We start from the raw sequence: 17,956 nt of genomic DNA on the forward strand, positions 1-17,956 counted from the left end.
CCAATGTAGATGTACCCTGGCTGTGGGTAATTTGAGGATGGTCCCTCCCGCCACCCGTACAGCTACAGAACCCCCAGTGCGGTCGTTCTCTGGAACCAGATGTCGTCGCAGCAGGGTGAGGGTGGCACCAGAATCTCGCAGCCCCTGGGTCTACTTGCCGTTGAGGATAACTATCTGCCTGTGATGCTGTCCATTATCAGTCTCCGCCTGTATTGGGTCTGCCTCGTGTAGAACACCCCAGTGTTCCTCTGGATTCTCTGCTCTGATGTTAAGCGGGACAGCCTCATTATGGTAGTAGTGGACGGCTACCCGCCCTGGAGGAGGTGGACCTGGACGGATCCATGCAGCCTGGTTTCGGTTATGGGTACAGTTCCTCTGATAATGCCCAAACTTTTTACAGGTATGGCACTGTATGGTGCTGCGATTAGGGTATCTGTTCGCTGGGATACTAGGCAGGAGCCCTGTGCGTTGTGGTGCTGGTGGCCCAGGGGGTATTGGTCTGGTATTGGGTCTTAAGCTTACCCTGGATTGTCTGCGGGCATCCTGGTGCATCCTGCTGCATCGGATAGAGTGGTAGGTTTCCGGTCCCTTACCCACTCCTGCACTTCTGGATTTAGTCCATTGAAAAATTGTTCCAGTAGAACCAGCTGGGAAATTTCCTCTGCTGAAAAAGCTTGGCTTGCCTGTAGCCAGGCTAGGGCTGCCCTCTGCATGCGGCAGGCCCACTCTTTGTATGAGTCTTTTTCCTGTTTTTTTAGTGTCCCTGTATGCTTCTGGGGTGATGGCATATCTTGCCAAAATTACCTCTTTCATCCGGTTATAGTCTGCAATCTCCTCGTCAGGTACAGCTCTATATGCCTCTGCTGCACAGCCAGAGAGCTTACCAGCGAGGATCCGTACCCAGTCTGCTGGGGGTACCTGGTGTAGCCTGCACTGCAGTTCAAAGTCTTGCAGGAAGCCATCGATCGCATCCTCGGCTTCCACAAATTTTTTAAACGCATCATGTGGTAACTTGACTTTGGGTTCAGGAACCGGAGTACTAGTTAGCGATCTTTCCAATGCCCACTGCTCTGCTATCCGGAGTTGGTTCTCTCTCTTCCCTTGCAGTGATCAAGCTATCCACCTGGTTCATGGTGGCCAGTACCAGCTCTATGGAGGGATTCTCTCCATAAAATGCTAGCCTGCGTTTCACCTCTCTGTCGAACTCTGACTCTCTGGTTTCTGTAGCCATACTGTGTGCCCGGTCTCCCTCGGTCAGTTCAGCAATTAGTACGGCCTTCGTTTTATTGCTGGCTATCTGCCCTCTCGCTTCCAGCAATTCCTTTAATGTTGTCCGTTTTAATCCAGCATAGTTAGTCTCCATTCACAGTTCCATTAAACCTCCTGTTATCTGCATGAACCACTGCTGCTTTCTTCTGCTGCAAGGCTTGTATCCCGCCGCTTGCCACCAATTGTTGCGGAGCTTCAAGGTATACCATCAATATCTCCACTTAAATCCCCTTGTAGCTGAAGAAGCAGGTCAATATCCAAGAGACAATTTCCCCAGTAACTGGACGACACACAGTTTGGGAGTCAACTGACTTTACTAGGCATGCGCACCTGGTTTCAAACCCCCAACAGCCTCATTTACATACAATACATCAATTACTATGGTACAAGGAAAGGTGAGGTCAGACAATAGCAAGGGCTGAGGGGGGACACTGCAGCTAGTTTAAACAGGTTTGTCAGTGTCCCTGGGACACCGCCCTGATCTTGGGAAACAGTGGAACAGTAAAGTGGGGAAGGGGAAAGGGGGTATACAGACAGTGGAACATAAAATAGTATAAAAGGGTCTATCTGTTACACAGAGCTTATGTAAAAGTTAGTCAGTGCACAGTTAAATGAGTTCACTCCAATATAACCCATATGCTATTGTCCACAAAAGAAGGAAAAAAGGGAGCAACATGCACTTGATTGTCAAAGGGCAAAGACTTTTAATCCATAATGGTGAGATCCAGTGATGCAACATTTTGGCTAAACAGAAGCCTTTTTCTAGCACGCAAAAAGTGATCAATACACCCATATATTACAGATGAGCAAATCAATTCAAATTCAGAAAATTGGCTTAACCCCCTAAGGACCCTGCCATATTTCACCTTAAGGACCAGGCCATGTGTCACTTTATGTGGTGATAACTTTAAAACGCTTTTACTTATCCAGGCCATTCTGAGACTGTTTACTCATCACCACATGACAGTGGTAAAATTAAGTCAAAATATGTCATTTTTATTTATGAAAATTTACCAAATTAGCAAATTTCTATTTCTATACTTTTATAATAGATAGTAATACCTCTGAAAATAGTTAATACTTTACATTCCCCATATGTCTACTTCATGTTTGGATCATTTTGTGAAATTACATTTTATTTTTTGGGGACGTTAGAAGGCTTAGAAGTTTAGAAGCAAATATTGAAATTTTTCAGAAAATTTCCAAAACCTACTTTTTAAGGACCAGTTCAGGTCTGAAGTCACTTTGTGAGGCTTACATAATAGAAATCACCCAAGAAATGACCCCATTTTAGAAACTACATCCCTCAAGTTATTCAAAACTGATTTTACAAACTTTGTTAACCCTTTAGGTGTTCCACAAGAATTAATGGAAAATGGAGATGAAATTTCAGAATTTCACTTTTTTGGCAGATTTTCTATTGTAATCCATTTTTTCCAGTAACAAAGCAAGGGTTAACAGCCAAACAAAACTCAATATTTATGGCCCTGATTCTGTAGTTTACAGAAACACCCCATATGTGGTTGTAAACTGCTGTATGAACACACAGCAGGGCGCAGAAGGAAAGGAACACCATATGGTTTTTGGAAGGCAGATTTTGCTGGACTGGTTTTTTGACACCATGTCCCATTTGAAGCCCCCTGATGGACCCCTAGAGTAGAAACTCCAAAAAATGACCCCATTTTGAAAACTATAGGATAAGGTGGCAGTATTGTTGCTACTATTTTAGGGTACATATGATTATTGGCTGCTCTATATTACACTTTTTGTGAGGCAAGGTAACAATAAATAGCTGTTTTGGCACCGTTTTTTTATTTTTTATTTACAACGTTCATATGACAGGTTAGATAATGTGCTAATTTTATAGAGCCGGTCGTTACGGACGTGGCAATATCTAATATGTCTACTTTTTTTAGTTATTCAAGTTTTACACAATAATATCATTTTTGAAACAAACAAAAAAATCATGTTTTAGTGTCTCCATATTCTGAGAGCCATAGTTTTTTTTTTATGTTTTGGGCGATTGCCTTAGGTGGGGTATCATTTTTGCGGGATGAGATGACAGTTTGATTAGCACTATTTTGGGGTGCATATAACTTTTTGATCGCTTGCTATTACACTTTTTGTGATGTAAGGTGACAGTAAATGGCTTTTTTGACACAGTTTTTTTTTTTTTTTAACGGTGTTCCCCTGAGGGGTTAGGTCATGTGGTATTTTTCTAAAGCAGGTTGTTACTGACGCGGCGATACCTAATATTTATACATTTTTTTATTTACTTAAGTTTTACACAATAACAGCATTTTTTTAAACCAAAGAATAATGTTTTAGTGTCTCCATAGTCTGAGAACCAAACTTTTTTATTTTTTAGGTGATTGTCTTAGGTATGGTAGGGTATCATTTTTTGCGGGATAAAGTGAGGGCATACGCCTTTTTGATCGCTTGGTGTTGCACTTTTAGTGATGTAAGGTGACAAAATATATATTTTTTTTAGCACAGTTTTTATTATATTTTTTTGACAGTGTTCATCTTACGGGTTAGGTAATGTGATATTTTTATAGAGCCAGTCGATACGGACACGGCGATACCTAATATGTCTACTTTTATTATTATTATTTTTTACTTGAAAGTTTTAATTTAAACTTTATTTTTTTTACGCTTTATTTTTTGTCCCACTCTGGGACTTCAACTTTTGGGGGTCTGATCCCCTTTACAATGCATCACAATACTTCTGTATTGTGATGCATTGGCTGTAAGTGTATTAGAGACTGTAATACACTTACAGCCTGTTTGCCTGTGAGATCCAGGCACATCAAGAGTTAATACGCCGGCACTGGTGATTTCACAGATGCCGGCACATGCAGCAGGGGTCTGGCTATCAGTGACTTCCGGACACCGGCGCTGATCATGTACATGTACGGCGCTGGTCCTCAAGTCACGGACATCTGTGCTGTACATGTACGGCGCAGGTCTTTACGGGGTTAACGAGCTGAGAGGATTTTGTTGGGGTACCCATTCTCATTATGAAGAGCAATTAGTTTGCGTGAGCATTGTTGGCCAGGAAAGCTCCTCTGGGTTTCTGAGAAAAATACATGCAAATTAGCACATCATACATGGAATCAGAGAGTCTTAGCTTTCTTTTACTTTTGAAAGAAAAGAAAGGTAGGTCTGGGTTCACATATGCGTTGTGAACTCCAGTATTCTGTTCCTGTGGAGAAACAGACTACTATAGTCCACAGTATCTGGCATAGCCGAATACTGCTGTGCATCGCCATATCCCATTGACTATAATAGGGTCTGAATGGGGATCTGGCCGCTTTCTGGCATAAATGCTGGCTTTTGGTCAGTCAAAAACTACTACATGCAGTAGTTATGCCGGAAAGCCTCTGGATCCTTGTTTAGATTCCTTTAGTCTGATTTCTTTAGATGCCCACCCAGATACTGTAAACTCTGGTTTCTTCCTCTACCAGAACAGACTCCCGGAGTTCACAATCAATATGTGAACCTAACCTAAGCCTCTTCAATGCCAGCCTGCATGACAAAACATGGATCCGTAGAAAATACAGATGACGTCTGTGTGCATTCTGTATTTTGCAGAACGGAACAGCTGGCCCCTAAAAAAAAAAGTCCTATTCTTGTCCATTATGCAGACAATAATAGGACATTTTTTTGTAGAATGGACATGCAGACATATGTAAACGGAATGCATATGGAGTAACTGTTTTTTTTTTGCAGACCAATTGAAATGAATGGTTCCGCATACGGTCCGCAAAAAAAACTGAACGGACACAGAAAGAAAATACATTTGTGTGTATGAGCCATAAATCAAATATTTTTTCCACGAAACGCAATTTTCTCACTTCTGATAAATGGTAATCGCCCAGAAATAGCTGTTTATTGGTGTGAGACACTCAGTTTTTGTTTCCCTTTGGAAGGAAGACTGATTTGCACATCTATTTTCCAGAGGACTGTTATGTCTCTCTCTCAAATTTAAAAAAAAAAATCAGCAAATCAGACCCGAAACAAATTTGAAGAAGTTCGCTCTTGAACATAAGTATTTAGACCCTTTGCTAGGACACTTGAAATTCAGCTCTGGGGGCCTCCCATTTCTCTTGATCGTCTTTGAGATGTTTCTACATCTTGATTGGAGTCCACCTATGGTAAATTCAGTTGACTGAACATGACCCAAGTATTTATAAGATTTCAAGCCATGAGGAGGAAAGAAATGCCTGTAGATCCAAGAGACTGGAATGTGTGGAGGCACAGATCTAGAGAAGGGTACAAAAAAATTTCTGTTGTACTGAAGGTTCCCCACAGTGGCCACCATAATTCTTAAATGGAAGACGTTCGGAACAACCAGGACTCCTGCTACAGCTCGCTGGCTCATCAAACTAAATAATTGGGTCGAGAAGGGCTTTCATAAGAGAAGTGACCAAGAACCAAATGTTCACTCTGGCTGAGCATCCAAAGATCCTGTGTGCTGATAGGATAAACCTCCAGAAGTTCACTGCAGCACTCCACCAGTTTGTGCTTTATGGCCAGAAAGAAGCCTCTCCTCAGTAAAAGACACATGAAAGGGGGCATGGCCGGAAGCTGATATGAGCGGACGCACTTAACTGAGCTCCGGACCCCAACTTCAAGCTAATCCTGTAATTTATCTGCCGCATAAATTACAACCAGATTGGGCAGGAGGTCGGGAAAGACCCGCAGCGCAACCATGGCCCGTAATAGAGCGCAGTCGGCCGCTGACCGGCTCCGAGAGTTTGCCCATGTGGAAGATCAAGATGGCGCAGGCTCCCGCTCACCACCCCCGGATGGGATAAGAGATAATTTCTTCAGGCCCTGCGCATGAAGAAACGGATCGTGCAGCTACTGAGCCGTCCTTAAAACAAGTCACCGAGCAATTGTTGCAAGCGATAGCCACCTGCCGCACATCAATGGTGGGCAAGCTGGAGGAGGTAAAGGTGGATATAGGCCTACTTCGCCATGACATGCAGGCCATGCGTGAACGCTTTAAAGAGACTGAAAATAGGATCTCAGAAGTGGAAGACCGTTTACAGCCGCTCCCTGCGAAAATACAAGAGCTGGAGCAGAAGGTCAACTTTTGGCAACAGAAATGTGACGACTACGAGAATCGCACAAGACGCAATAACCTGCGGATCATCGGGTTACCTGAAAAATCAGAGGGTAACAACCCATGTGCATTCGTCACTACCTGGCTCCATAATTCCTTCCCAGAGGCAACATTCTCATCGGCCTTCATTATTAAGCGTGCACATCGCGTTCCCGCCAAACCCCTTCCACCGGGGGCTCCTCCAAGACCTTTACTTGCGAGATTGCTAAATTTCATGGACAGAGATCCTGTGCTGCAAATGGCGCGTAACAAGCAGGAGCTAAAGTATGACAACAACAACATCATGATTTTCCCTGATTTTTCGTGATTTTTCGTGAAACAATAGCAGGTAGATTTCAAGAGTATTATAAAGACCTATATGAGACCAAAGTAAATTATGGGACGGATGACGTCAGGCAGTATCTTGAGGACCTGGAATTTCCTACATTAGCACAGGAGGCAATAGATAGTTTGGAAGCACCTATATCCACTCTGGAACTAGAAGATGCTATAGCACAGCTGGCTAGAGGTAAATCTCCTGGTCGGGATGGATTACCTCTAGAGGTTTATGTTAAATATGCTACCCACATCAACCCATTGCTAATTCGCATGTATGAGGATGCATTTCAAAAAGGATGCTTACCACCATCAATGTATGATGCCACCATAGTGGTCCTTCTTAAGCCGGGCAAGGAACCAGACGAGTGTGGGTCGTTTAGGCCGATATCCTTATTGAACATAGACTATAAAATTATAGCAAAGATTTTGGCCATACGCCTTGGGAGAGTATCTAGTACCCTGGTTCATCCGGACCAATCTGGATTTTTGCCCGGTAGATCTACCACTGATAATATCAGACGGGTGTAGGTGGTGACCCAAATAGGAATACAGAAAGGAGAGAGATGGTCCTTGGCGTCTTTGGACACTGCAAAGGCGTTCGACTCTGTTGAGTGGCCCTATCTGTTTCAAGTTCTTCACAAATTTGGATTTCGTCCCAACTTTATACAATGGATAGCCATGTTATACAAACATCCCAAGGCGGGTATATTGGTTAATGGGTTAATGTCGATTAGTTTTAGCTTGGGGCGAGGTACACGACAGGGATGTCCTCTGTCACCACTGCTGTTCGCCCTAGCTATAGAGCCTCTTGCTATGCGAATCAGAGCGGATTCACAATTTCATGGAGTCAAAATAGGAGAGCAGGAGGATAGGGTTGGCTTGTATGCTGATGACATGGTGCTATTCATGTCACAGACGGAAGCCACACTTCCTAGAGCAATCACCATAATTGAAGTATTTATCCGATATTCAGGACTAAGGATAAATTGGTCCAAATCGACCTTGTGTCCTTTATATCCACTAGAAGATGCATTCCCCCAGGGAGAATTACCTGTTGTACTGAGCTATAAATATCTGGGTATATATATAACAAAGGATGCCACATCTTTTCACACTCTGAATATCCATCCTCTCCTAGAATATTGCAAAGATAAATTTAGGGTATGGCAGGGATTACCTCTCTTAGTACCTGGTATAATCAATTTGATAAAATTGATTAGTTTACCTAAGTGTCTATATGTTCTGCAACATGCCCCATATATAGTCCCAAAGACATTCTTTCAGAAACTTGTATCCTTAATGTCACCCTTCATCTGGGGTGCGAATAGACCGAAGTTGTCTGTATTAAATCTGACACGCCTTAAAAAGGAAGGTGGAATGTCCCTGCCTGATATACACTTGTACTAACTAGCGGCGCAATTGAGAAATATTAAAACATGGATATTACCGGGTGACACTCTCTGCAGACAGAAAAAAGACACATGAAAGCCCATGAAAGTTTGTAAAAAACAAAACAAAAAAAAAACACCTAAAGGATCCTCAGACTGTGAGAAACAAGATTCTCTGGTCTGATAAAACCTAAGATTTGAACTTTGGGGCCTCAATTACAAGCATCTGTTACAACCAGTGGGGGGGAACGACTGGTCAGTGGTCAAACCAGAAAGTGTGGATTCTCTGTGTCAACCAACGGATGGCAGCCACTAAACTCTATTCAGAACTCTCACAGGATACAGGACAGAACGCAGCAAGAGAGAAACGGAATCACTACCGACAGGATTAGCTAATATGGTTGACAGCTAATATGGTCAGACAACAGGTAACGCTCCAGTAGCTCAAGTTGCAGTAAGAACAACAGTTAGTATGAACTGAGTCCAATAGCTGACACGGTGATGAGAAGTGGTATTGCAGAGAAGACTGGAGTAAAGGCAACAGCTAATAATGATGATGATTGTCAGAGGCAGAAGCGTGGTCAGAGACAAGCAAGAGATCAGAAGCCGGTATCAGATAGTAGTGTGGTACAGAGGATCAGACAGGCTCAGGGTCAGGCAGGTCCAGTAGTCGATGCAGGTGTCAGGCAAACAGAATGGCTAACCAGGCTGGGTCAAACACAGAAGATCAGAACAGAAGACATTTGCTATTACTGATAGTAACTTAACTCTCAGGCAACTTCTTGGAAGAGGAAGCTGCTATTAAAGGGTTTCTGTCATGAGAAATAAGGTTATATAGCTGACGGACATTAGCCATGTGCTAATGTCAACAGTACATAACAGTATGCTTCATAACTCCCTGCCTGCTGTAGTTCTCTTAAAATAAAGACTTTTAAAATATGCTAATGAGCCTCTAGGTGCTATTAGGGCGTTGCTTCAGCACCTAGAGGCTTGGTCTACGCACCCTTTGGCACGCCCAGGTCCAGTTGATTGACTTTCGAGTTCTCCTCATCGTCCCGTAAATCCCACGCCTGCGCTGTCTCCTTTAGTATTTGGCGCAGGCGCAGTGAGTGAAGGACAAGCTCCTGCTGCCGGCTTCCTCACTGTGCCTGAGCCAAAGGAAGGAAGCCGGCAGCAGGATCTTGTCCTTCACTCACTGCGCCTGCGCCAAATACTAAAGGAGACGGCGCAGGCGCGGGATTTACGGGACGATGAGGAGAACTCGAAAGTCAATCAACTGGACCTGGGCGCGCCAAAGGGTGCGTAGACCAAGCCTCTAGGTGCTGAAGCAACGCTCTGCCCTAATAGCACCTAGATGCTCATTAGCATATTTTAAAAGTCTTTATTTTAAGAGAACGGCGGCAGGCAGGGAGTTATAAAGCACACTGTTATGTACTGCTGACATTAGCACATCGCTGTCAGTCAGCTACATAACGTTATTTCTCATCACAGAAACCCTTTAACCTTGTAAACCCACCGAGGGGCCATGCTGGGAAGCAGGAAGCACATGCCCCTGGAAGCATAAATGACAGGAAGCCGCGGCTGTGCGTTTCTATGGGACACCAGCATGGGATGGAGCGCAGAGGCAGTGTATCCGGAGGATGCGTCTGACGGGCATGTGCCTGCCACATCTGGCAGAGACAGCAGCGGAGAGTGAGACAGGAGATGCTGGGCATATGACAGATGATACATATATAGACATTTAAAAAAAAAACATACAGAAAAAAACTACATAAACAGTGACAAACGGAGTCAAAACTTTGGCCAATTATAGTTCATCAGTATGTCAAGCCATACGTTTCTATACTTTTTGTGTTTACATATGTATCCACTTGACATACAGCAAAAATGAAATGTGAATAGCCCCATTGAAAAAAAATGTCTGTCTCAGTCTTGGATCTGGTCCAGGATCCAACCTAATTAATTTCTATCTCAGGTTCTGTGGTCATTTATAGGTTATCATGGGGGGTTGGAGCTCCTGTATGTGTGGCCTACATACTATGACCCAGTTGCTCTCCTCATGTGCCCAATGTGTCCATTACTGTGCTGATAAACGATATCCTGGATTTGGAAATCTTGGACTTGGATCTTGGATTGTAAAAGTTGAGGTTTAGGCATGACAGCAATATCATCTTTATTTGCATCACGTAGACAGGCAGAAAAGCCTCATTTATGGAACCTGTCACAAATTTCATCCAACTGTTGATCACTACAGTGAACCAGCATTACTTGTGATCTGGGTAATGATCTTAAAATTGGTTTTCGGATGGAAATTATGGAAATCCAACAAATTATTGTGGTTGATAGGCTTGGCATACATATTGGCGGATAAATTAGTGTAAGATGTATGGGCCGTAGCATCCAAGAACTGTATTTAAGCTCGGGAACTGGTCACGGTGAACTACAATTCGGTGTCATGGCTATTGAGTTCATCAAAAAATTAATGCAATGCTTCTTTCTCCCCCACCCAGATAGCAAACACATCATCAATGTAATTCCACCAATATAGCAAATTGGGACAATACTATAATGTGTATAGAGTAGTCCTCTAAACATGGGTAATGAAAATATTAGCATACATTGCGACATATTAAATCCCATATTTGGCGGATTGCGTTCGGATCTCCGCCGGACCTTATTATAGTTAATGGGACTGGCGTGCATTCCGGCTGTATCTGGCAGTGCCAGATCCGGAATATTCTGGCAGGCTATTCTCTGCCCAAACAAGCTATCGGAATCCATGCCACAGATGTGAAAGTAGCCTAATCCAGCACAAAATGCCACCTCAACAGGATGAAATACTACAGTGCAGCACAAAATACTGCTGCCTCCACCACAGTATTCAACTGAATCACTGTGCTGAAGATGATGATATGGTTGAATTCAGAAGTAGACCTATGGCCAACAGCCAGATGCATAAGTACCTGATGCTTCTAGCATTAATTAATACTGAGAGCATCAGATTGTTATATATACCCAGCCAGCAGCGGCCCCCTGTACAGGAATTTTTTTCTGTAGGGTCTATGGTCAGTCCACCCTTGCCATCATGGATCGAAACTCTTCTCTACACTCTGGCAATCGAGTATGTGTGCTGTTTTTTTACTGTCATTTAAAAAGAATATCATTTATACCTAGAGTGACAGTCAGCTGGTTTGCATTACAGGAATTAAAGTGCTAATCCCCTAATGCTTCCCACACCTCCGTTTTGAGTGACAGCTCAAACATCTAATAGACGACAAGAGCCATCAATCAGGTCAGGGGTGGGAAATAAATCAGTGTGGAGAGCCCAGGGTGCTGAACATGAAAGGAAGGATTAAAACTTTCATTTCTCTTTCACTTATGGCATGTCTCCACTCCTGTTACATCGTTTTGTCAACAATTATAGGAGTGAACAATACTGACAGACAATACTTTGTACAGCTAGCTCATCTAAATGGAATCATATCTTTCATTCTAGAGAAGAAGTATTTTTTTTTTTCACATGCCAATGAGCAGTTAAGTGCACTTGAAGCCCCAAGCCATTCTACTCATCCTTGTTCATCTTGCTTCCTCTGCCAGCCCCTCTCTATTCTTTTTGATTGACAGGCCAAGGTTCCTCATAGCTGTCTCACCTGGCCCTAAATCAATCAAGGAGAGGGAGGGCTTGATGTGATGTCTGTTCAGTAATGGTGTAATCCCACTCATAAAGATATAGGCTTGGCACAAAATTATACCATAAAGTATGCCAACCAATAGCGGTATAAAGTTTGACAAAAGTGTCCAGCCATGCATCATCTAGCGGGATCCACTGTGATAAATCTGCCACATATTTCGATATTTAGACTGCTTGACTACATTTATGCTGTCTACGTTTTACACAAGATTACAAGATCTGCCCCAATGTGGATAGTTCTGCTGAGAATTCTCATGCACATGGCTAATAGTCACCTAGATTTCACATGAGCTTTCTGGATAAAACTAAAACATCATTGTGGCAGACTTACTAACCCCGTCTAAAATGTGCACGGTATAAACTGAAGATGCACCCGGTGTATAATAGTGGCTCAGGCTGAATAATAAACGTGGTACAGAGCTAGGCACTTTTGTCTAAATGAATACTACCCAGTATATGTCTTGGTTGACTTATTTAGTGACAGAATGTAGTGCTAACGTTTGGAGCAAATTGGCACAGTTTAGGTCGCACCCCAGTTTTTACAAAATCACGTCATTTTAGTCCTACATCACGCCCCGCATGAGAGAGCTGGATTATTCATTTTAGCTTTCTTGCTTCAGAAATATGTTTAATATGAGATTCACTAAATTGATGCAAATTATGCCAGAATTCACAACAATAAATGTGGGCAAATTAATGTATGGCAGGAGTACATTCACACCAGCTCTATTACTGTACACAGAAATAAACCTGTCTATGAACCATTGCATTTCACTTCAGGCACAATTATGTCAAAACATTGTTTTTGACTTGATATTATCCAGGTATGATGAAAGAGTCAAAAACAGCAGAAAAGGTCAAACCATAGTACCGCATATTTTCTAAGTGACATGGTGCCTAATGTGACATAAGGTGGAGCAGGAACTAAGAATATGAACATGGTTCAAATGTAAATTCAGATCTTCATGTAAGGATGAGACAATCATTAAGGCCTAAGTGTTCTCATCCATGTATACTACATTATAAAATAATCTATTTATACAAGCATGAGATATAACTTGGAACAAAAATAAATAAATCTGAATTTAAAGGCTGACACTTTAAGAGAATATCGACGGCTATTCATTTGATGGAAGTGGCATTAACATTGTCTGGTCATTAGCACTTGCATCCCCATAGATCAGTGGTGGACAACCTGCGGCCCACGATGTCCTCCTCTGCAGGTTGGATGGATTCTATTTTAGCCAACAAAGCTCTTAGAGTGGTATGCCTAGGGCAGATATTAAACCCAAATTGTGGCTTTAATTAATTATTCCCATATGCAACATTTATGGTATATCCACAAGATATTCCATAAATGTCTGATATGTTTGGCACTCCATAAAGGAGACAACGAGTCAAAAAGGTAGCCGTGCATGTGGGCACCCTTTACCATTGTAATTTACGGGAGCTGTGAAATGCACAGCTTTCAGTAATTCCAATGAGCTATAATGGAGATAGCTGTGTGCATGCATAGCCACTTTGCTCGTCTTCTCCAGAGTGCCATACAGGGAAGTAGTGGACCCCCATTGCCACAATAGGTGGGTGTCTGCTACTGGGACTCCCAAGGAAATGATGGCACATACTGTCAATAACTTATAAGGGTACTTTCACGCTTGCCGCAACTTTTTTTTGCATTTTTAAAGGTCTGTGCATGCACAGACCGGGAAACCGAATCCGTTTTTCCAGAACACTTGGTACCGGATTTGGCATTAATACATCTCAATGTATGCTGCAGTATTTTCTCCAGCCAAATACCATAAGAGTGACTGAACTGAAGACATCCTGATGCATACTGAACGGAATGCTTTCCATTCAGAATGCATTAGGATAAAACTGAAGCGTTTTTTTCCAGTATTGAGCCCCTGTGACAGAACTCAATACCGGAAAACTTTAACGCTAGTGTAAAAGTACCCTAACTGTCTCACAAATCTATGTTTTATTGCAGCTCTTGAGAGTGGTACAATCACACCAGCAAATTTGTGCACCCCCTGCCCCCGCAATAGACATTAACATGTATCTTTGGCTAGATGAATTAAAAGGGACAACAGTAAGTACTAGAAAAGTTCAGCAAACAGCAGAGACAGACCATCTTATAACAAATGGTTTCCTTATCTACAGAAGGAAGTGTGAAAGTTCTAACAATTCCCATCTACCAATCCTCAATAGGCTAAAAGAGCTGTGACCCTCCAGTTCAAGAAAAAAAACACCTTAACCGGAGGATGAGCAGATATTTACAGTGGTGCTTGAAAGTTTGTGAACCCTACAGAATTTTGTATATTTATACATAAATCTGACCTAAAACAACAAATTTTTACACAAAGCTTAAAAATATATTTAAAGAGGGCTTTTCACCAGTCCTGATATTACAATATACACTCACCTAAAGAATTATTAGGAACACCATACTAATACGGTGTTGGACCCCCTTTTGCCTTCAGAACTGCCTTAATTCTACGTGGCATTGATTCAACAAGGTGCTGATAGCATTCTTTAGAAATGTTGGCCCATATTGATAGGATAGCATCTTGCAGTTGATGGAGATTTGAGGGATGCACATCCAGGGCACGAAGCTCCCGTTCGACCACATCCCAAAGATGCTCTATTGGGTTGAGATCTGGTGACTGTGGGGGCCATTTTAGTACAGTGAACTCATTGTCATGTTCATGAAACCAATTTGAAATGATTCGAGCTTTGTGACATGGTGCATTATCCTGCTGGAAGTAGCCATCAGAGGATGGGTACATGGTGGTCATGAAGGGATGGACATGGTCAGAAACAATGCTCATGTAGCCCGTGGCATTTAAACGATGCCCAATTGGCACTAAGGGTCCTAAAGTGTGCCCAGAAAACATCCCCCACACCATTACACCACCACCACCAGCCTGCACAGTGGTAAGAAGGCATGATGGATACATGTTCTCATTCTGTTTACGCCAAATTCGGACTCTACCATTTGAATGTCTCAACAGAAATCGAGACTCATCAGACCAGGCAACATTTTTCCAGTCTTCAACAGTCCAATTTTGGTGAGCTCGTGCAAATTGTAGCCTCTTTTTCCTATTTGTAGTGGAGATGAGTGGTACCCGGTGGGGTCTTCTGCTGTTGTAGCCCATCCGCCTCAAGGTTGTACGTGTTGTGGCTTCACAAATGCTTTGCTGCATACCTCGGTTGTAACGAGTGGTTATTTCAGTCAACGTTGCTCTTCTATCAGCTTGAATCAGTCGGCCCATTCTCCTCTGACCTCTAGCATCCACAAGGCATTTTTGCCCACAGGACTTCCGCATACTGGATGTTTTTCCCTTTTCACACCATTCTTTGTAAACCCTAGAAATGGTTGTGCGTGAAAATCCCAGTAACTGAGCAGATTGTAAAATACTCAGACCGGCCCATCTGGCACCAACAACTATGCCACGCTCAAAATTGCTTAAATCACCTTTCTTTCCCATTCTGACATTCAGTTTGGAGTTCAGGAGGTTGTCTTGACCAGGACCACACCCCTAAATGCATTGAAGCAACTGCCATCTGATTGGTTGACTAGATAATTGCATTAATGAGAAATAGAACAGGTGTTCCTAATAATTCTTTAGGTGAGTGTACACTTACCTAAAGAATTATTAGGAACACCTGTTCTATTTCTCATTAATGCAATTATCTAGTCAACCAATCATATGGCAGTTGCTTCAATGCATTTAGGGGTGTGGTCCTGGTCAAGACAACCTCCTGAACTCCAAACTGAATGTCAGAATGGGAAAGAAAGGTGATTTAAGCAATTTTGAGTGTGGCATAGTTGTTGGTGCCAGACGGGCCGGTCTGAGTATTTCACAATCTGCTCAGTTACTGGGATTTTCACGCACAACCATTTCTAGGGTTTACAAAGAATGGTGTGAAAAGGGAAAAACATCCAGTATGCGGAAGTCCTGTGGGCAAAAATGCCTTGTGGATGCTAGAGGTCAGGAGAATGGGCCGACTGATTCAAGCTGATAGAAGAGCAACGTTGACTGAAATAACCACTCGTTACAACCGAGGTATGCAGCAAAGCATTTGTGAAGCCACAACACGCGCAACCTTGAGGCGGATGGGCTACAACAGCAGAAGACCCCACCGGGTACCACTCATCTCCACTACAAATAGGAAAAAGAGGCTACAATTCGCATGAGCTCACCAAAATTGGACTATTGAAGACTGGAAAAATGTTGCCTGGTCTGATGAGTCTCGATTTCTGTTGAGACATTCAAATGGTAGAGTCCGAATTTGGCGTAAACAGAATGAGAACATGTATCCATCCTCTGATGGCTACTTCCAGCAGGATAATGCACCATGTCACAAAGCTCGAATCATTTCAAATTGGTTTCTTGAACATGACAATGAGTTCACTGTACTAAAATGGCCCCCACAGTCACAAGATCTCAACCCAATAGAGCATCTTTGGGATGTGGTGGAATGGGAGCTTCGTGCCCTGGATGTGCATCGCTCAAATCTCCATCAACTGCAAGATGCTATCCTATCGATATGGGCCAACATTTCTAAAGAATGCTATCAGCATCTTGTTGAATCAATGCCACGTAGAATTAAGGCAGTTCTGAAGGCAAAAGGGGGTCCAACACTGTATTAGTATGGTGTTCCTAATAATTCTTTAGGTGAGTGTAAGTACCTGGCTGTGTAGGGCAGATTGAGGAGATGTGATATTGCTTTTTTTCTGATGGGCTGCTCTGTTCCTCTGCTGTGCCCCCCGTTATGGTTTCCCGGCCCTGTATGCTAATCCATACCATATCTGTTTCTCAGAGGGCATCTTCTTCTCCCTGGCTGTGAGCTTGCCAATCACAGCGGAGAGCGTTACAGCCAGGGAGAAGGCAAACTTTTTTTTCTCCCTGGCTGGAGGGAGATTGGACAGCTCACACCCAGGGAGAAGGAGACGCCCCCTGAGAAACACGCCCGTCTCCTCCCTGTACCGATGGTATGTATTAGCATACAGCATGGAAAGCCAGAAGGGGGACACAGCAGAGGAACGGAGCAGCCCATCGGAAAAAAATAAGCAATATCACATCTCCTCAATATGCCCTACACTGCCAGGTACTTATAGTGTAATGTCAGGACCGGTGAAAGGTCCTCTTTAAATAACCAAACAAATGAGTCAAAAATATTAGACTTGGTCATTTACAGTAACCCACAAGGTCACAAGGAAATCCAAGGTAACCTCTAAGCAACATTAGCTAATGTTATTGTTCATGAGTTCATGATCAGGAGGACATTAAACAACAATGGTGTGCATGGCAGGATTGCAAGGAGAAAGCCACCGCTTTCCAAAATAAACATTGCTGTCCATTTCCATTTGCTAAAGATCACTTAGACAATCTAGAATGCTATTGGAACAATGTTTTGTGGACGAATGAGACGAAAATATAACTTTTTGGTTTAAGTGAGAATTGTTATATTTGGAGAAATGAAAACACTGCACTCCAACATAAAAACCTCATCCCATGTGTGAAGTACGGTAGCAGTAGTAACATGGTTTGGGGCTATTTTGCTGCATCTGGATCAGGGACTGGCTGCCTTCATTGCTGGAACAATGAAATTCTGAATTATACCAGCAAATTCTAAAGAAAAAAGTCTGGACATCTGTCCGGGAGCTGAATTCCAAGAGAACATGGGTCATGCAGCAAAACACATCTAGGCACACAAATAGTTCTACCAAAGAATAGTTAAAGAAGAATAAAGTTAAAGTCAAAGTCCTGATCTTGTTGTGGAAGGACCTGAAGCAAGCAGTTCATGGGAGGAAACCTACCAACATAACAGAGTTGAAGTTGTTTTGTATGGAGGAATGGGCTAAAATTCCACCAAGCCGGCGGCACAACTATTGCAGGACCAAATAATTACCAGAAACATTTAGTTGCAGTTATTGCTACACAAGGAAAAAAGGGGGGGGGGGGCGGGAACACATTATATACTGAAAGTAAAGGTTCACATACTTATTTCCCCTTACAGACATGTATATTGGATCATTTTCCTCCATAAATAAATGACCAAGTCTAATATTTTTGACTCTACGTGATTTGGTTATCATTAGTTACTTACTGTACAGGATTGTGTGAAAATCCGATGTAGATTTAAACAAAATTT

Source organism: Bufo bufo, chromosome 1, assembly GCF_905171765.1.
Source record: "Bufo bufo chromosome 1, aBufBuf1.1, whole genome shotgun sequence".
NCBI lineage: Eukaryota > Metazoa > Chordata > Amphibia > Anura > Bufonidae > Bufo > Bufo bufo.